The sequence below is a fragment of the Lepisosteus platostomus genome, chromosome 10 (genome assembly GCF_059453375.1).
Source record: "Lepisosteus platostomus isolate fLepPlt1 chromosome 10, fLepPlt1.hap1, whole genome shotgun sequence".
NCBI lineage: Eukaryota > Metazoa > Chordata > Actinopteri > Semionotiformes > Lepisosteidae > Lepisosteus > Lepisosteus platostomus.
Genome location: NC_142620.1, coordinates 48,249,951 through 48,272,464, shown reverse-complemented (window position 1 = coordinate 48,272,464; position 22,514 = coordinate 48,249,951).

Genomic DNA, 22,514 nt, shown 5'->3' with positions numbered 1-22,514 from the left:
AATTGTCTCCATCTTAGTGAAATTGGTTTAGATTGAGCTCAGCGTAAAAGCATCTACCTAAGATAGATATCCAAACGAGGCATCCATGGACGCTATTGTATGCCGACGATGTTATGATAGCAAGTGAAACGTGACACTGGCACGAACAGCAAGTACAGGAGTGGAAGATGCGCCTTAAATGATTCAGGATGAAATTGAACATCAAGAAGACGGAGTACCTGGAATGCGGTGATCAAACTGATGGCACAATCGCAGCTGGTGGGGTCCAACTGAACAAAGTGACTTGAACACAGTTCAAGTACCTAGGCTCATGTGTCAACTCCGACTGCACTACCCTCCAAGGCGCCAAGACGCGTGTCAGTGCCACTTGGATGAAATGGCGGCAGGTCACTGGAGTACTGTGCGACAAGAAGATCCCTTTGCGCCTAAAATCCAAAGTCTACCGCTCAGTGGTCAGACCAGTGGCCCTATACGGAACTGAATGCTGGCCAACGACAAAGAAACATGAACAGGCACTCCATACGATGGAAATGAAGATGCTGCAATGGACCCTCGACTTGACAAGACTAGACCATGTCATGAATGAAGAGGTGCGAAAAACACTCAAAGTCGCCCCAATCACTGAGAAAATGAGGGAATCGCGCCTGCGATGGTACTGTATGGACACGTGCTCCGCAGAAATGACACATCAATGGCAAAGACCTCCCTCGAATTGAATGTGGACAACCATTTACGTGCTGGCTGGATCGGCTGAAAGACGACATGCACCTCGCAAAAGTCACCTGCCAGGACACCGCAGACCCTACGAAGTGGAAAAATCGGTGCAAACAAGCAGACCCCACATAAGTGGGAAAATGCAAAAAAGAAGAAGAAGAAGAAGAGATACTGAATTTCAAGCAACTACCCAAATAGCATCATAAACAATTAAACTTGAAGACCAAGGAGATTTTGGAAGAAGTCACTGATGAAGTTGTAGAGACACACAGTGAAGTGAGCCATTATGAAGTGGAATGGGCCTCATACTGTACCACTATGACACTACCTAAATCAAGTCACACTTCCAAACACAGCAGCTGAGCAAGCAGATAATTGTTCAGGGATGCTATTGTGAAGCCAGCTGTGATTGAAAGATTTGCGGAGTTCATTATTTGAAATCAGAGTTGCTGTTCAAACATTGACAATATCCTGGTTCCTATGCACACCTGGATTCTATGGGGTAGAGCAAGAAAGAAACCTTTGGTGAAAAAGAATATTTAAAATTTTTTGTACATGATACACTGTACTGCAGACATAGCAGAAGGTTTTATGGTCAGACAAGACAAAAAACTGAACGTATTCATGTAAATGCAAAGCATCTGTACTAGTCTAACATAATTCAAGCAGCACCATCCCAGCTGTCAAGCATGATGGTGGCAAAATCATGTTTTAGGAGTGCCTCTCTACAGGACGGACTTAGCGATGAGAAGCATTTAGGACTAAGTGATGATTGAGCAAAATATAGGCAAATCCTACAGGAAAAGATGTCACTCAAGAGTCTAAAACTGAGTCAGAAATTTATAGCAAGGCAATAATCCAAAGCATAAGGGCAAAACCATACTGGACTGGTTTGACAATAAGAGAATTAATGTGCTTGATTGGCCCAGTAAAAATGCTGACTTAAATTATATAGAAAATTGATGGTGCGAAGATTGCAGTCCATCAATGATCTTCAGCTTACTCATAAAAACATAAAACTCAAAACATTTTTCCAGGAAGAATGAGCAACACTTATACACTATCATCCCACTGCCCAAGTTGGTAAAGACCAATACGAAAACACAAAGAGCAATATTAAGGGATCAAAAAATTTACTCAATTAATACGTTGCATTTTATACAGTATATTTTTGTAGGTTTGTTAACATTCAGTATTCTTGACATCTAATAATGTTTAATCTGATCATAAAATGTAATGTTCGTGTTAGAGGACAAATACTTTTGTAAGGCACTTTATTTGTGTATTTTAAAAATGTCAGAAGATGTTGATCACTCTGTATGTTAACAGAAATTGTGTAGGTGCACATTTTTATAAATGGAAGACTCATATACTGTACAACACAGGATTTAAGATTGTGGGACTCTAGAACACTATTATATTTGGATATTATTTTCAGGATTCTGGATGGTTACACAAAATAGTGTGTAAAGGCATGGCTAGGGCCACTGGTATTGTTCCTTTCAGCAAGACATGCCGCATCTGCATATCTGATCAAATCTGACAAAGCAGTAGCCAAATAAATTAACAACAATTAAAAATAAAGATATTACTAAATACATGAAATAATAAAATTAATTAAAATACAATAATAAAGCAAGTTGAGATACTATTAACTGATGCAATTTTCTGTTTAAAGAAAATTTCCATAGAAATCTGTTTTTTATCGTAAACTAAAAGGATTTGAAATAAAACAGGAGCCTAATTGAGTTTCAATGCTTCTCCTTAAATACCTCTTACATTTTTTATATTGAGAAAGAAATTGTTCAATCATTCATATACATGCAGATGTGAGCAGTGGGATTTTTTGTTTTTTGTATACACTATAAGTATCCGATGAATACAAGTGATACAAGGATAAAAGAAAAATATAGAGCTGTCAGAATTATGAAGTGATATTTTATAATTCAACATTATCTTTGATATGATTACATTTTAATTCACCACCATGTCAGAAATTGTGTTTTAAACATGGTGATATGTCCATTTTTTAATTATTCAAATTGAAATATTCCTGTTCTTATACTTTCTCCTATGGGCACACATAATGGTTTCAAAGTTGCCTTTATAAATTACACTAAGTGGCCAAAGAGACACCATCAGTGCACTTAGCTATTAGTTAAATATGGATCTATGCAATTTTTATGTTCTGTAATTAAAAGCCAAACTCTTCAATTTTAATAAAAAATGTAATTACAATATTATTTAGTATGGTGATAATCAAAGATTAAAAGTTGCATAACACTCTGTAATTTCCAAATGATGTTCTTTTAAAAAAAAGAAATGTATTTGTTTTTAAAAAAATACATTTTCTTAAAAATGTTCAAATTAATTTGACAATCCTGGATTTTGGGGGTAAACAAAGCCCACGGAGTAACCATTTTCATGTAATATAAAACTTTGCCGCTAATTCAAATCAGACTGGCCAAGCAACAGGGCAGTTAATTTTCCTTTGTTTTTAAAACTGCCCTGTAGTTGACTCTTTTGGTGGTTTCCCATAGACTGTTATCCTGAGGGAAATGTCTGATGTGCACTCATTCCCTATACCCAAAACGAACAAGGTCATTTATCCACATGTTTTTAACTACAAGTAAAACACCAACAGCAACTAACTAAACACATCTGAAGTAGGGGAAGGATGGGATGTGAATCATGTGGTTGCAAATATGATGAGGATGGGTGTTTTACAAAACATCTCCAGCAAGAAGATGTTAATAGGTTGACAAAAATGCCCCAGGGCACACTGGCAAAAGCAAGATAAAGCGGTTTTCAGTCACTGTCTGGAGGGTTTGTCCTTGGAGGCCTGTCTCTTCAAGCAGACAGCCCCACTCAGAGAGGTGAGACACTGCAGAGCCTACAAGACAGGGTGACAAAGGAATACGAGTAGAGGAGCTGATGAAAAGCTGGTAAAAGAAACCAAAAGAATGCAGAATAGTAGAGTGTATGTTTAGACTACACTGAATTTATTCAATCAATAATGACAAGAAGGAACCGTTGATTCTCTTCCAAAATTACCCCATGGCAAGAATAAATGTTGGAGATTCTGAACAGCCATATTATCTTTGGTTTGGTTACTGTGGTCAGCATGCTGTCCATTTCCACATAAACACATACAGATGAATGAAGAATAGTTCAGTTTGCCCATTGCATATCAAATAGATATAACAATACGACAGGAAAACAGGACTTTGCTAAGAGTGAGAGACAAAACATTTTAATTAAGTTTAACGTTAAAATAAGGGAGAACCTGCTCATCAGAATGTAGTTTATTAATTTGTAGGCTTAAACCAGGGACTATGTGGAAAAGTAGGAAACAATATGAAAGATTTTTCTTTAAAAAATACAAAAAACACCATGATCATTAGATCATATCAATAAAGCAGATTCACACAAATAGATTAGATGAGTATGTACAGTATAGCCTGGCATCTTCCATGATATTAGTATAAAACAGATTATTTTTAAGACAGCTACTTTTAGCCTCTTAAACTGATTCAACAAGAAGCAGAACTACAGTTAAAAGACTTAGAGCATTCCTATCTCAGGCTTTTTGCAGTTCTCCTGGACATGCACACATAGACATACATGTATGGGTCCATACACTGCCCCATGGTCCTATCATACAGCACTACCTGTCCTTAATGCAATGCTGTTGCTCATCACAGCACCTATTTTACACAGATTTCTGCTTGGTGTATTTACTGAAGCACTCAAATTAAGGAAACCAGTACAGATAAACTATTTTTATTAAATTACAGCTCCACATCAAATTACCTTGTTCTCTTATAAACAAGGCACAATACTTACACCTGAAAAAGCAAAACAAGTGTGCAATGAGTATTACTATTATTTCTGTAATAAAATCCTTATATAAGGCACTGAATAAGGAAAATTGCATTGGCCAATTTACATCTAAATCATTTGTATCATTTCAGAATCTTGACTACAATGAAATGTAATCTTAAAGGAGATGAATGTATGGTGATTTTGTTTCCAAAACTACTAGTTTTTTAATCAGATATTCATTTTTTAGTTAATTAAATAAAAAAGGATTTATGACATGAAAAAGGAGCTGCTTTCATCTGTAGAAGTACAGTGCATGACTAACATCTTAAAAACAAAAACACAGATGCAAAAACACATTAATTTTAATCTTTTAAAATTAATTAATCTTATGAGCTGAATCAAAATATGAAGATTGCAGCTTATTTTTTCACCCTCCTACTATAATCAACTGTAGTTTCAAAAACCAATTTAAATAATGATCAACTCAAGTATGCTAGAATATATTTTGGGATGTAAGTGGGTGGTGAGCCTACTGCACTAGAAAACAGGCTGTAATTTGTACACAGACTGTTCTAGGTCATCTGATGAGCAAGGCTATTTGAACAAGAAAATGTAAAATTCCACAATTTAAATTTTAAATAAGCAGTTAGTAATTGTCTTTAAAATTCAATGTTTATATTACTTTGACAAATTAAATTCATCCTCAAAGTACCTACCACACAATCAAGTTAAAAAGGTATTTTTAATAGGAAGAAGTGATTAGTTTTACAAACAATATTGCACTTTATTGAGATCACACTCAATGCATGTAAAAAGTTTTTTTTCTTTCCAGTGACAAAATTGATTTTTTTTTTCTAAGATTACTGTAATCTCTGGATTTCCTAAATTCTTCAAAGTGGTTTCCACTTTTATCGTCTTGCTATGGGACCTACAGTATGCATCTATCGTGACAGTTTTGGAATGCCAAAGAGGTCAGCATTGTTTATCCTTGTTGTTTTCCACATACATAATGTCCTACAACTATTAACCACATGCAAAATACAGACTTTCGTGTCATTTCTTGGAAACCGAGGCTTCTGAAGCGGCTGCCCTTCCATCTGTGAAGTGACCTAAATCCAAAGAAACATCTGTAAAAAAAGCAATTGCTAAAGACTGTCTGAATGGGTAACCACCAGAACATATGTAAAATCTGAGGAAACAAAACTAAATTCCACATTTTGTTGGTCAGTGGTTCAAACGAGGGTAAAATGTAGGGTTAAATATTCCCACATACATTTGTAAATTATTAATTTCTAACCAATCTTTTTGCTCAGCATGATTTCAAATATAAATACAAATTTGGGGATATTTGTGTACCTTTACGCTTTTGAACCTATGATTGAATTGCTTGATGATAATGACCAGCTGATATAAATGCAAATGTATCAGAACTGAGAGATGATTAAAGAGTATGGAGCAGAGCATTCAATTTCTGTTTTCAGTGTAGATGGCTTATAATTTGAGATTAAAAATAAAACAATAAAGTAATCCCTGAACACTTTTTACTGCAAACAGCTCTCTATGGGTTTAAAAGATTCTTATCTAGTCATTAATCTGCATCGAGGTATGCCCAGACTGGTTTTGCTGGGAAAGTCTTTTTTGATTGGCATGGTTAAGCTGCTTTATCCCTCAAAGCCCATGGAGCCGAATAAAATGGTCATAACAATAAATGCTCTTTTTTTAATCGCAGGCATGGTGACATGACTTGGGATAGTGGCTCCCTGTACATTCAACCTTGCTTGATCTCACCAGTGCTCTTTGGGAGCTGTTGTTATATCTTAAGCAAAGCTGTCATAATTTTAGGTTAAAGAGGTCACTATAGCAACTGGTGTTGGTCTGCAAGGAGACAGAATGTGTCTTTATTCCAATTGCAGTATGACACAGTGGTACAGCAAAATAAATATAAAAGAAAGTAAATATTCATAGAGAGATGCTTTCTGACTGAAACAGTGGATGCTTTTCCCTAGCTTATTTACATGTCTTTGTCTTCAGTGTGCCTTTATTGGTAGATACTTGAGCGCATGTTTGGGAGTGTGTGGGTGTTTTTCTGCTGTTTTGATCCAATCTGTTTTTTATAAAGTTAAGTACAAGAGAAAACCATGAAAAAATATAAACTGAAAATAAAAAAAACATGTTAAACAACTCCTTCTTTCAGAAGAAGATAGAGATTTTATTGCATTTTGCTATAACTACAAAACAAATGACAGCAACAAAATAGTAAAATGTGCAGCTTCTGGAAAGAATACGTCATATCGAACCATCTTGTTTGTTTTTAAAATTTTCCCGTCAGCTTTATTTTGTGGCCCTGTGCAGTTTTTCTATTTCAATAAAACCACTCAATCTAATGTCCTGTGTAGTGTTAATGAGTGTACTTTGCCTTTGAAAAGTCAGATGGATAAAAACCAACAAGATTTCCAATATGGAATGGACATTCAGAGCCAGGTTACTTTGGATCTTGGCTTACTAAATTGCAAAGAAAAGTGTCATATGAAAACATTCTATAGGCAATTTTGTGGCTTAATAAAATTCAGCATGCAGTAAAGCCTATGTTTTTGTCGCCCCTGGGATCACATAAACAGCCACAAACAACAGTCGTTTGCTGAGAGAACAATTTTATGTACTTTTTTTATTCTTATATGAAAAGATAGCAGACCCATTTGGATTTTTATATAAATTATGGGGCAAGCAAATGCTACATCTGTTCTATATCCTGGAAACATACTTAAACCGACTGCAAAAAATGTCAGCATATTCAATAAACCACAGCAGAAGATTTCATTCCCAAGCCTTGTTACTTCCCATTCGATAACTCCAACATGATGCTGTTTTGTTCTTTGTTTCACCCTTTGAATCAATCTCTACTTAAAATGAACAATAAGAACTAGGTAATCATTACAGTACAATCTTTACAATCATTAGTAAAGGTCATTTACATTATTTTTCTTACCTTTTGTATAGAAATTCAATTAAATACATTTATTTGCAGTTAGATAAATACATATTACATTTGCTGCGCTGTTTTTGGCTGCTAGCTACATCCTTATCCTAAAACAATATTTTTTCCTTTTTATGCTGCCTGAAGTACTTTGTTTGAAAAATTAAATTAGTGTGATGGATTGCTAAACTTCCACTAAGAAAAAAGTGGAGCCTCCTAATAAGACTATTTTAGGAAAGATCTATACTAGAAATCTACTGTATATAAAATCTAAAAAGAATGTCATTATCATTTGCAGGTTTGTGATTAGTGCATGAATGTACTATAATATCTGACAACCCTTATAAAGATACATTTTTCCAAAATGCACACTTACAAGATTGGAAGTAAATAATTAGGGATTGAAAATCTGTTTCACAAAAAAAAAAACATTTGGAAAGGAGACTCTGTTTTTTTAATACCCCTAAAGAGAGAACCTCTTCAAGCAACTTGCTTCTTAGTGCCATTATATGGCATGATTGGATCTCTGGCTTGAAGCAAAGAGCATTTCTAATTGAGCTGTCATCTTCTCTCCCTACAACACTTGATTTTCTCTAGGAAACTTCCATTCCAGTAGTGGCAAACTGAGCCTCCCTTAAACCTGAAGATCTGATATGATCAGAAGCCAAGGTAGTGTTGCTTCAGGCTATAACTAAATAAGTGTTTTAAGTTTTTAACAGAAATGTTTCAGTGATGGGTATTGTAACGTGTATTTTTTTTGTAATGTGTGCATCCTCAGGCAATAGAATGGTGTGGCTACTAGTGCTGCTACCTCACACATCTAGGGTCCAGAGTTTGGACTGTAGAAGGTGGGGTTTTCATTTTCTCCACTTGTTTGTGTGGGTTTTCTAAATTGTCCCTGTTTGTGTGTATGTGCACATTACATGATGAACCTGTCTAGAGTGTTTTCCTACCTTGTGCCTTATGCCTTGCTGCGACCCTTAGCTGGAATAAGCAGCTTTTTGATGATGGATGTGCATCCAATTTTCTTTAAAAGGTTCAGGTGGAGAGCTGTGTCAAAGTGTGGGATGCAAAGAAACAAGTGGAGGTTAATTCCATGTTGAAAAGTGAAAGGAAAGACGTGTGTGGAGTTTTTCAGGTGTGAGGAAGGATCATTGGCTTCCTTTCTACTTTTTAGTGTGAAATTAATCTCTACTTGTTCCTTTTTTGATGTGGTACGTGTTCATGCAATGCATTTGATCATTATACACATCATGGGGTATTTTGTGCTGTACATACACTACTGTCTGCAAGGGATTATAACAGACAGAGGTTTGGGAATGTCAGTTTTCATTACACTTCCTTACACTTGACAGAAACCAAATAGCCTTGGTTCAAGACAAATAACTGAAGTGTATGTCACTGCGCTTTTGAACACAGACAGGCAGGAAGTGATTTTTTTAATAATAAACCATCAACATAGCCTTAGTGTGGGATTAGGATGTCTTTCGCTAAGTATTCAATCAATAGCCTGGATCATCTAAAATGGACTAATCTTACAAACTTGAGATCACATTAAGCTTTTATAGTTTGCTGTTGTATCTAAGAAGAAGAGTTTGGCACAATGATTAATTGTGGCAGTGGTGGAGTTTATTTTCTTTCCTTCCTTTTCTCTTTCTTTTCTTTAAAGATATTACAAGTCACAGTAAGTTACCAAAGGGAACTGGAGTGATTATTCCTGGCTCACAGCTACAATCTGTCCTCTGGCAGATCACTGCTGAGAATTCATTTTTCTATGTCTACAATTGCATGTTTCAGGAGTTTAAAAATATATTGTGAACCGCACCACCATGCCCCATACCAAATTAAGGAAAAAGTTGGTCACTGCTTAATTAAATTTTGAATTGCATTTATTATTTCAGGTCCAGTTACATTTCTAATTAAATGCTGCATTAACATACTGCTGTCATATGGAATCCATGAAGTTGTTGCAAAACGGTGTTGTAAAATGTTCAACTGCCGTTGTACCTTGAGTGAGATACTTTATCCCAATTGCTACAGTCCATCCAGCTATATAAATAGGTACCAGCATTGCTGGCAGTAATCCCTACAATGAACTGCATCACAGGGTAAGACCTGTACTCTCTTGTCCTCTTAATACTATGGAAAACAGCATAAGCCCTGCCCCAATGAGCCAATGTAGTTAAGATATGGAAATTACCCAACTTTATGCAGTGGAAATTTAGATTATGTGTGAATAAAGGCTTTGGATTCATACTTAAGGGTATGTTATCTGATGTTTTTTGCTATTTGGAAGTATTTTAAAGCTTACTTATTTATATCTTTGCATTTTTACAACAACACTTTTCCTAATGAATACATTATGCTTTTCACAAAGGGAGAAAAAAAGTCCCTGCACTGCCTACATTGCACCTGATGTTTATGAATTAATGTACTGTATTTAACTGATCGTTTTTATGGAACTTACTCCTGAGACTTATTATATGAACTTTCTTATAAGCCTTGAAGTCTGGTATTTCCCATAATTTTACATAGTTACAATGAAATCAAACAGTTGTGTAGTTGTGTATGCAATATTGTGAAACAATTAGCACAGAAAAAAATAATATATTTTAACCTTAAATCACTAACTCATGTGTGACCTAAGAAAGACCTTGCTATTTCTTAGTTTTGAAAAGCTATCATGTTGGCAATACATTGTCCAGCACAGCATTTAGGTCAATAGACAATTAATCCTGAGTCAAGGTTAAAGATTTACAGAGCATTAATTAAACAAACACTGCTCATGTTTACTCATAAATTAGAAAAGTATAATTAGTCTCCATAATGTCCTGACCTTTGACAGCTTCAATGATATTGAGTAAACAATATAAAATTTGCTGTTTTGACAAATAGCGTTAAGATGGACGACTTTATGACCCAAAGGTTCTGTAAGTATCAGCACAGTTATTTTACTTACTAAAGAAAACATTCCAAAATAATGGTTGGCAATATTACATTTATTTGACATGAGCATATATATATACACACACTCTTACTCTAGTGGAAATCACCCATATTTTAATAGGATATACAACAGAATACAAAACAGAGGGTAGTTAAATAATGTTTATATATTTAAGAAATGACCTAATAATTAAAATCCAATTATTTTTTATTTGTGGTTGGTACCATTGGATTGGAATTTAAATACGGTTAAATTATGTTTAGTGTAATTTTCTTTAGTTTGTGTTAAAATCACACAAAACACTTTGAAATAATATAGTGAAATGATCTCAGTAAATCTACATTGCTTAAGGAACACACTAGATTGAAATATTGCAGTATCAAGGGACTGAATGTCAAGCCCATTGTCTCAACAAATCTTTAAGAACATCATCTTGTATTATTTATGTAGTAAAGACTGCATGCTTAGAAAAAAGACACACAGAGACATTTTTGCTGCTATTTACTGTGTTCAAACTATTTCTTTGACAAGCATCCAAGTTAAGGATCTTTAAAATAATACCACCATAGCAGTTCCATGGGTGATGTGTTATGCACATTACAATATGCAGCCATTAGAATGGTTTGATAGGGAGGCTGAAACTGGTAAAGTGTTTTTGGCCTGGATGCTCAAAAAGTAACAATTCTTTCCCACAAATCTAACCCACTAGTCTAGCTAATTCATGACCTTCACAAAATGAATGCCATTTATAAAAAAAGCGTAATAGTTGCTTATAAATTTACTGGTACACCATATGTTTTAGGTTAACACGACAGTAGAAGAATACCAAATAATATAAAAAATATGCTGCTAATAAATATTGTCATATCACCATATGATCTCTATTAAAACATCTTTGACATATGCTTAACACATAGAATTCCTTATATGTTTTATCAGTAGTTTGAAGGGAATTTATACGTGAAAAGCCACCTGCTGTTTTGAACATAACTTTATAAAGTCATAATTCTAGTCTTCAAAGGTAGAAGCACAAGGAATCTGGTCTACTATACTGTACGTACTGCTCTACATTAGCACACCACCATGCCTTAATCCTGTCTAATTTTGTATTCACACCCCATCCTAAGAACACAACGTGGCCCTTAATTTCATTATTGTAGACAAAAAAGAAAAATAATTGTATTACTTTTTAGCATTTTTTTAAATTATGTAGACAGTTTTAATTTGGGTGCCTGAAATGTTCTTGACAAAGCAATAATTAATCCACCAGTCTTTGCATATGAAGTAACACCTGACGATGAGAAATAATCTAGAAACAAGCTTCTTTAATAAGAAGACAACGTAAGTCATGTCCTGTCCTTTAAGGTTTCCAGTGCATGCTGACCATATGGACTTTCTATCTTATCCTGCTGATACAATAGTTCATCTTTCATTCACCATTTAGAAACTAGTCAATTAAAGCAGAAAAGCCCCTAAAATTCTGTTCTTGGGAAAAAACCCTTACTATTCTGAAGAACCTTGAGACACATTTGATGTACTGTATGACAAGTTATAACCCCTGTTTTAAATGGAAGACATTGAAAGAACATATGTCTTTGCCTTTGTGCAAAGTTGAGAACTTAATGATAGCTTTTCTTCACTCAAGCAAAAGTTTAAGATATTCCTATTTTTCAAAATTCCACTTTAAAATATTTTTAAAGAGTTCATATCTTCTAATCAAGAGCAAGGCTACAGATTTGTTGATAGATTATTTAGATATTCCAAACTAAAAAATAATAATTGTGTGCCTCCACTAGTAAAAGTACAATAAAAATAACAAGCCCAGTCATTAAAATAAAGAACTGAAATGATGTTTTTTCTATGACAGACTTGATTGCAAAACAAACAAAAAACTGACAAGTGGTGAAAGAGTAACTTCAAATTTAAGAAAAGCATTTCTGCCTTCCACTATTACAGTTTAATTAATGTGTAATTAATAAAAGCTGTAAACTGTCTTGTGTTGCCCTCCAGATATGTGTCCTCATTGCAATTATCATAGCTGCATTTTAGAAAGGTGTTATATCTTACACAATAAATTGGACAAGACAATCAGGCATTTACATTGTTTGCTGTTCTTTCAACTTTATTCAATCAACCTACAAAATAAAAGTGACTGAGTATCTCTTACCAGTGAATAGTTTTATGAGGAAACCAGCTCTCTTAAGCTATAAAGTTGAAGAGCTCTGTTCATTTTATCAGTTGACACTGCTGAAAATCTGTGTCCACTTACATCTGCAAATTTTCTGATGCAGCATAAGACATAATTCAACAGCCTGAGGCAAGCAAAGACCCTTCACTTGTCTGATATATGTTTTTTTCTCTTGTTTGTTTTTTCCAAGATAGGATAAAATTGGGGCTATTGCCCTGGTTACATTTTACTTTCTTTCTTGTCCTTACATCTTTTAAATTACAAATTTCAAATTACTATGCATGCTTGGAAGACTTTAGAAAACAAATTCCTTGTTCTTACTTGCCCCCTGAGAATCCTTTATAAAATAAGATTGATTTCAAACTCCTAATACAAATCAGTGAAAAGAGACCAAGCCATTCCTTATACTGGTGGGTTCAAACTAGCTGCATTTTGGGATTTCACGTTGCTATCACTTTTGCCACTCACAAAAGCGCTAGAGAGAAAACATAGTACCTTAAAAGAAAAACATCTCTACTCAAACATCCACAAATATATTATCTTATTCTGTGCATTATTTTCAAAATGCACGTGTCATGCGTTTCATGGTGTATTGAGAAACATCCTTGATGTAGACACATATTTATTTTAAACCTCAGGCCAGGCACAAGACAATGTTTAAAAGTACATGAGGATGATCTGAATACTGGTTGCTGTATATTTTAAGAAGCAGTAATGAAAGGACTCGTCCTCACAGATCTTCCAGAACTGGTCTCATTTTGCTCAAGTATGCCAGAGCTTGTGTTTTCATAAACAAAAACCCAAGCCATGTAGAACATAGTTTTCTGACACCACAACAAGACGAGCGGTTTTAGGTGGAGTTTGACAGCATCAAGTCTCCCACCATCTCCATGTGTTCTGCATTTAAGTTCTATATTCATGGGTAGAAATAGTTTTCCAGTTTTATCCAGCCTGTGGCAGGCATTCAAGTAGCCTTCCAAAAAATGGTAAAAATAATTTTCCATAGAAGCTTTTACACTTTGTAGACACGGGCTGTATCCAGTGTTCTCCCATCCAGAAATCAGATAGGATTCTACCTCCTTTACATATATCTCCACAGTTGTAGTGTTCACATTTACCCACTCAATCTTCATATCTGAAGGAAAATCTTCTGCTTAGTGATGATGCCAGTAATATTTTAAACAGTACTTTTAACCAAAAGAAAGTATGGATGACTCTTGATGTTTGTGTTGCATCTGAAAGAATGCGTATGGTTTCATGTGAATATTGATGTAACCAAGGAAAGGGCTCATGTTAAAAGGTGTACTTCTGGAAATTTTGATGAGACTGTGTGAGAAAAGAGGTAATTTCCCTTTGATGTCTTTATACTTCATTTTTGAGGAATGTAATAACCATTGAAAAACATATTATACATGTGAACCTTACTGTTGACAGCTTGGTGGCATTTTCAAAAACATATGTACACAGTGTATATACTGAGGTTTATTATCAGCCCCAATGCTGGTCCTGTAGGCTCATGCACCTGTTGATTTTTGTTCCAACCAAGCACTCATATATATTACTGAACCCTTACATTTTAACTTAAATTTAATTAGATCATTAATTTGAATTTAATTATTTAATGAATAAATAAATTTTTAAACTTTAATTATTTTCAGCTAATATTTTGAAGATTGCCCTTTCTCTTTAAATACTATTTTATAGAATGTTTCCTTCTAATTTCCATGTTTCATAAGTAACTTTAATTCAAGATTATACGCTTTAAAAAAGATTTTAAATTAAGAGTTCAATTGAAGAATTTAGGTATAACAACAGCCAGCAGGTACTGTACGTGGGTATCCATGACCAGGAGTGGTAATCCTCCGCCGTTTTTTTTTAATTTTCAGTTTTTTATTGACCTGCAAATATCTGTATATCCTTGATCTTTAGATTATCCATTTTTTCTACAAAGACACCATATCTACTCTATTGATTTTCTCACTGCTATACTATGGCAACACCTGCATATTCACCACCTTACCAGCTACCCTGCCAATATACCGTATTACCTTAATTGTCCACATTTTAACTAGGCTGTAACTCATTCTAGAAGACAGAACTCCTCCGGACTCCTAGATCTTATTAAATATTCCTCTATCAGGAAAATCTGCAAGGTCTTTATATTAAAATTTTTCCCTACTTGGGGTTTCAGTCACCTAGATCTTTCATTAACCCAATATCTTCACTGATCGTCATTTACTAATCTATTTAGGCACTGGAGCATTCACCTGACTCACTCTCTGTTGCCAATAACTTCTTATTTTCACTAATCGTTGTTCACTAATATAATCAGGCATTGGAGTATTCTATCCAATTCACTCCATGTTCCCCAATCACTCAGTAGCTTCACAAATCAATGAATTCATCAAGGCTTTGCTGTTGTTATCGCCATGCACATGATCTTTACTAACAATGAGTCATTCTGATCCTGTTTGGCCAGGACACTGCACAAATAACCATGCTAGCGCTCCTGACACAGTGGCAATGTTTTTGTTCTCTCTCCCAATTTCTCTCTCTTAGATAGTAAACCTGTCAGAAGATGGTAATCCTGGAGTACTCAGTACTCCAGTTGTGCTATCTCGAGTACCAAGGCCTTTTGGCAAGCAGCCCTTTCCTTCGCCTTGCTCCTTTTGGAATAGCCTTACCCTGCCCCCTCGCTCTCATCCTAATTAGGCTTTGGGTAAGTAAAAAACAACCCCTTCCAGTTATCATTACCCTGTCTGTCCATCACCTGTGGTGCCTCTCAGTACACTCTAAGCTGTATCACAAGTAAAGAAATGTTCTTTAGAGCCCTGTGTAGCTCTTTTCTTTCTCCACACTTTACCCTTTCCAACACTTTTAGTGAAGGTTTATCTTGATCTTATTTGTTGGTGATTTCACTGACAGTTGATTGTTGGTGATTTCACTGACAGTTGTTTTATGGTTTTCCTTGACAGTTCTGATAATTTTTCTGTCATCAATTGCAGATGTTTTTCTTGGCCAACCCAGTCTTGTCTGATTGATAATTATACCTGTGGTTTCTTTCTTCTACAGTATATTCTAAAATGATGATTTAGGTATGCCCAGTTTCTTTGCTATGGTTCTGAATGAGTTTTTCTTCTGTTTTAGCTTCAACATTGCCTGCTTTTTTTTTTTTAAAAAAGATGATCTTTATTTTTATTTTGACTTTCAACTACAGTTTCCAAACACTGAAGTAAAAGCAATATAGATAGAAAGTTCACAAGTTTTCTAATTACATTTTATGATTATGATTATGTAATTATCCAACATCTGACCTACAAGAGACACTTGACTACCAATTGTCTCACTACTTTTGCTCCTTCTTATTGGTTTAAGAGCCTTATGAGGATAGAACTGAATTTCTTTTCATAAAAAATAAAATACACGTGATTTATTTTTATTACTCATTTATGTGAGAAATAATTATTCCAATAGTTCATAGTGAAATTCCCAGTTTAAACTTCACTGTCCCAATAATTCTGGAGGGCACTGTAGGTCACAGAGTTTGGTTCTGGCAAACGATACTGTGTGGCTGGAAAAAATAACAGTCTTTTTAATGGACATATTTAAAAGAATAATATTATGTGCGCAGCCTCAAAATTCTAAAAAAGTGCACTATTCATCTTTAGCATTTAGTTTTCCTGCTTGATTTATGCTCTATCGCTGGCTTTAAGATTTTGAAAGTACCTGATGAGACAAAGATTTACTTTGTTAGAATTATTTTAGGTTATTTTGCTCAATGTGTTTCAAAAACACAACTCCTTAAGGTAAGACTGTTACTTTCTTTGTGATATTAAAATAATGTTTTGATCCTTTAAAAGTGGTCTGCTCTTTCACTTAAAATTTTAAAGTTGAAAATCATTTTTTTTCAGTGTTAAAATAAAATGTCATAGCTTTGTACCATTTTTTTAAATTAAAGGATTAAGAGAAGCACTGATGATTTTACAGAGTAATCTCAGCCTTTTAAAAATTGTTTGCGCCAATTAATCCAATTAATGTTCTCTATGTTATGGTACACATTCTGCTGAACCATAGTATAATGTGACCAACCTTACCATTAAACAACTTGTAGTTAACTTATAAAGACATTTGAAATACATTTATATACAACACTGTAGACTATTTCATACTGTACCTTCTTTACAAGGAAGAGGATAATATGTTGGAATATTGTTCCATGATAGGATATCTTTCAAATATAATAATTAGCCTTCTTTATTAGGCATATTTTATTACCTTGTATTAGAAAGGTACTTCCCCCTGTCAAAGGACCTAGTATGTCTGAGATGGCTAGATAAGATGGATATTAAAGTGTTTGCTCAACAGCAGTGATATCCATTTAAAATATAAGACTCATTTGAGTGGAGACCAAAAGGGTGGGCTATGAATTAATCTATAAATGTCCAGATTTCTATCTGCTCATTTGACTGTATGGTATACAATACAGCAAATCACGGAAAAGAAGTATGAGATTTACTATTTTAGTAGGAAAGGAAAGAGAGAGTTACTGTATAGCCTGCAACCCATCTTTGGTATTTGATTCTTGCTTGATGAACTAAAATCTATGAGATTTTGATTACTGACTAAAATGTAGACTTAAATTTAGCTTGTAATTTTAGCTTAAATTCATGGTTGTGGAACCATTAAATTTCATTTTTTAAATCTTCGTGTTTATTTGAATGTGTTTATATTTGGAATCAAAAGTTGCCTCATTAGGTTAGTAGGAAGGCTCACTTGTGGAGGATTATTTAGTTTATGAAAACAGTCCTAGTTGCCTTTAAAAATATCCACTTCTTGATGCTTCATGGTGTTGAGTGCTAGGGATCTAAGGGAAAAGGTTGGATACACTGTATAGTGATGGAGACTGGCTCAGAATGGTAAATGTGCTTTGTGTCTTCATTACTTTCTATATTTTAATGCCACCAAATTGTTCATAGAAGAATGAAAAGGTCACATGACTAATAGAGGTGTTGTTATTTCGCAGTTTTAAATTGCTTGTACTCAAGCTTATTTCAGGATTGCTGATTTTGTAAGAACAATTAATAAATATTAAACTATTTTCTAATAACCTCTTTGTCTGTAACACCTTTTTTTTACAGTATACTGTATTTACAATTTACATTGTTAATGTAGATGCTGTTTCAAATAAAATGTAATTTTACAATAGCTTCAGGAATTAAAAGTAGAAGGGAATGACCTAACAGATAATGAGTGCCAGAAAATGTCCAACCCTAATTTGTAATTTTAGCATATAGCACCCTTTATTAATGATCAAATTTCTTAGCAGCAGTCCTCTACAGCCAATAGAAAAAGGTCTTAATGATTAGAGTTTTTTTCATTTTTAATATGTCGTCACAATTAACCAGGAGTAGAGTATGGTAATAGAACAAAATGACTTAATATAAGAATGCAGATATTACATTAGGAATAGAGAAACTGAGGTTTTGAAATCGTCTGAATAAGATGAAACTTCATTTGCCAGCAGCCATATCACCCTGCAACTCACAACTGGCAACCCACTGAAGCTAAGCAGGTGTGAGCCTGGTCAGTACCTGGATGGGAGACCTCCTGGGAAAAACTAAGGTTGCTGCTGGAAGAGGTGTTAGTGGGGCCAGCAGGGGGCGCTCACCCTGTGGTCCATGTGGGTCCTAATGCCCCAGTATAGTGATGGGGACACTATACTGTAAACAGGCGCCGTCCTTCGGATGAGACGTAAAACCGAGGTCCTGACTCTCTGTGGTCATTAAAAATCCCAGGGCGCTTCTCGAAAAGAGTAGGGGTGTAACCCCGGTGTCCTGGACAAATTTCCAATTGGCCCTTACCAATCATGGCCTCCTAATAATCCCCTTCTATGAATTGGCTACATTACTCTGCTCTCCTCCCCACTGATAGCTGATGTGTGGTGAGCGTTCTGGCGCACTATGGCTGCCGTCGCATCATCCAGGTGGATGCTGCACATTGGTGGTGGTGGAGGGGAGTCCCCATTACCTGTAAAGCGCTTTGAGGGGAGTGTCCAGAAAAGCGCTATATAAGTGTAAGCAATTATTATTATTATTATTATTATTTAGGTAGCTTTCTGTATTAATGAATTGTATAAAACACTTTAAGTTGTTCCACCATATTTTGACTAAACAAGAAACAAAAAGAATTAGCAATTTTAATGATGAAACAACATATTTCCCTTTGATTTTAAAACTGTTAGATCAAGCTCACTACAAAAGCTTTGAAATTTGCACCACATGCCTCTCATGAAAAACTGTCATTCTGAAATTTTAAAATTCAAAAAAGAGCATTTCCTATTAACACCCTTAACACCCTTGACTTACTCTTAAAACCAAAGGCTTTGGCATATAGAGTACACCGACCTTGACAGTGTGCCATTCCTTTTGGAGGCAAAAAAATACAGGCTGAAAGAATTACAGAGATCACATGCATAACAACTATAGATAATATCTGAACTAGAGCATATAGTCTGTGTAAATCTTTTTAAAACAGGAAGCTTTAGCTCATTTGAATACAGTGAAAAGGAATTAGTGTAGTTCCGCTGGCAGTTGTTTCTTCAATGAGCATTGAACCAAAAACTTACAAATATTCTTCATAAGAGACACAATTGCTGGATTCAGAATGTTCAGAGTTCCATGTCAGAGACAAAACAACAGAGTTTAATTTATAAATATTTGGTGTCTCTGGGTTAAAACAACTGTTATATAGATCTTTACTTTCTCTACAAGGGTATTTTAAATTTATTTTGACATAAACAGCCCTTGTGCCCTTTCCTGTTACTTTTGAATTTCTGAAAGATCTTCCTAATTTATTATCTTCATATCTTGACATTCTTTTAACATATAAAAGTCACATGACATCCTTTGGATTTTTTGTGGGATCTGTAGTGAGTTTCTTCTGAAACTTAAATCTCAGTGACAGAGCAATTAGATCAATGGTGCATTACTGACTCATAAGAATTGTGCTGTTGGTTATTATGTATTTAATTGTACACTACAAACTAAAGTATAATAATTGAAGTTAGCTATCCCATTTCTAAAACCTCCAGTTTCCACCTTCAGAATGAGAATACTTAAATTATATCACTGTAATAGTTTAGCTTTAGGTAAACTATTAATAGCTTGACCAGCAGACGTACAGTACGATATTCTACACTCACAAATTAAATATAAAACTTATGGACAATGATTATTTGAATTTAATACTGAACATGTCCCCTTATTTTTAAGCTTAAACACTGTTTAGCAATTGCTGATTTATTTGGTGCAAAGGGCCCTTAATTTGTAACTTCAGCTCTTTGTTCACATTCCAAGAACATCAATTTTCATGGGACAACTTTAGTGACAAAAGTGAAGCATATTGCTGTTGCTCCAGTGAGGTTCCAATTTATCTTAGCTTCCTTTTAAAACTCACTCACCATCTATTACTTGTTGCCTTTCATGTACAGAGTACTAGCAATCTTGCAATGAAAATGAGAGTGTTTGTTTACCTAGCCCTTGTAAAGAGTGTTTATCAATGGCAGAGATTAGTCACTGGCAATGTCCTTAACACTTCAAACCTATGTTGTAATGGACCATTACATTTCCTGTAACAGAAGCTACTTGTACAATAATTGCGCTTGCCATTCAAGCTTGAATTATTAAGAGATTAGCATTGTTGTTTTTATTTTGCTATTCATTTTTTTTCCTCTTGGAAGATTTATTGCAGCTTTTCTGACAAAAAAGAAAGATGTTAACCAAATCCTGGCACCTGAATTACCCAGGTTTAAGAATAAATCCCATCAGTGCCCCCAAAACAGTAAAATGAAAGTTTTAATGACACCACAGATGTATGCTGTACAATTTACCCTTTTAAAACAGACACTTAACAAAACAATAGCAATAATCTGATATGTTGACTAATTAAGAGGCTAATTTAAAGTTGAGCCATACTCTGATGAGGAAAAGCAAAATGATATACTGACAGATTTTTTCCAATCTGGAGATGGAAAGCATGTAACAGAAGACACAGACTTCAGGATGATCTGACTTTAAAAACTGAAATGTGAAATCCATCAGAAGGGGAAAAGAAGATTTGTCAAAAGCTCGCAGGGGAACAGGAAAACAGAGGTTTTAAAGCAGAAAGGACGAAAAAAGTGTGCACAGACAATTTAGTTGCAATTGTGTACTCCCTGAGTGGCCAAGTGCGTGGAACTAAAATGGCTATCCCATCTGTGGATAAGATATTTCAAAACCCTTGGTGACAAAATTCTTTCCTAGCAGCCAGCTGGGAAAAATAATACACTGTATGTACGTTGAAACTTTTTCCAAATGGAAAGGCTTGGAAGCATTTTGCTAGTGTTCCCAGCTGTGGCACTTATTCTGAGTTCACCAAGGAAGGAGGAAGGTAAAGAGGGAAAGCGAAAAAAAAGTAATAACATATAAGCAGTTTTCACATGGATCACATAAGATAACAATGGAGGAAAAGCCTGAACAGAATTGCAATTCAAAATGTGAAAGTGATGGGTATCAAATACTCCCTCTATACAACAGGCAACTGTACATGAACTCTACAAATCTCATATTTATCCAAGAAAAAAAAAACTAAAGTCTGGCTTTAATCGAAAAAGATTGGTAGATTTCACGTTTTACGATGAGGGGAGTATACAGGTTTGCTGGGGTCTGTTAAAGTATTTAACTCATTAGGTTACCCCCATCAGCCACATGAGACAGAAGATTTCTGAAGTTTAAATGCACTGTTTTCTCTAGGTGATCCAGTGATTGGTCATGTGTGGATCTTGCCTGTAAGAAGAATCAAGCATTGTTAAAGAAGTCAGCAATGGTGAAGGAGGGAAATAACTTTGCCTATTGGGGGTATGTCTCTTCTGGTAGATTGGACAGAAAAAGAGCAACTTAATGTAGCGGGAGTAAATTGAGGTCATGGTGGGTATACTCATAGTGAAGGATAGAAGATAAACTGACACTCTAGACTAGATGTCATGCTTGCCCACAGCTAAGTAACTGTTTGTGCCGTCTGCTATATTTTTCAAAATGTGTTTGTTTCTATGAAACAGAGTTATGTTCTTGGAAGACCTTTTTAATATTTGTGTTTTTTTTAAATGGATTTCCATGACAACACAGACCATAGCATGGTTTTGAAAGGCTATGTGCACAAGAATTATGCAGGTGACATAAAACCTAGTTCTATAAATACTGCTGTCCATATTTTTATGTGAATAAAGAAGATCAGTTCCAGATATACAGTAAATCGTATCGGTTTTGCTTGTCTTGTAGATTTACACTGTAGACAGATGTGTTTTATGCATGTGAAATGAGGGGTTAAAACTAATGATGCACAAACAGAACAAAAGACAAACTGGATTCTTTGAATGCAGTAAAATATTTAAAAAAACTGTTTACGATACTTCTAAAGGAATGTATAAGATGGACATAAAAGCGGTCTGTAAAATTTGATTAATGGATAGCTCCAAGAAATAGGAATGTCAATAAAATAACTATCCATGTTTCCACACTTTGCTCCCACAATACCACCAGATCCCATGAGAAACTGTATCCTGTTAATGAAAAGATAATTTTCTATTCCTTGTACATTTGAGCCTTTTCCTTCTATGTTCTTCAACCGCATGGTGAGTTTGGGACATGGGGTAATTTCCAATAGGGAATTAACTGAAAATCTTAAATTTATTTAACTTATGCCCAACTAGGTTTAAACCTCACTCTCTAGAGTTACTTGTACGTTTAAATTTTAAAAGCAGAACACTGAGTAAAACTAATATACATTGAAAGCTCCTTTCAGCAAAATGTGAGATACTGCAAAGTATACAA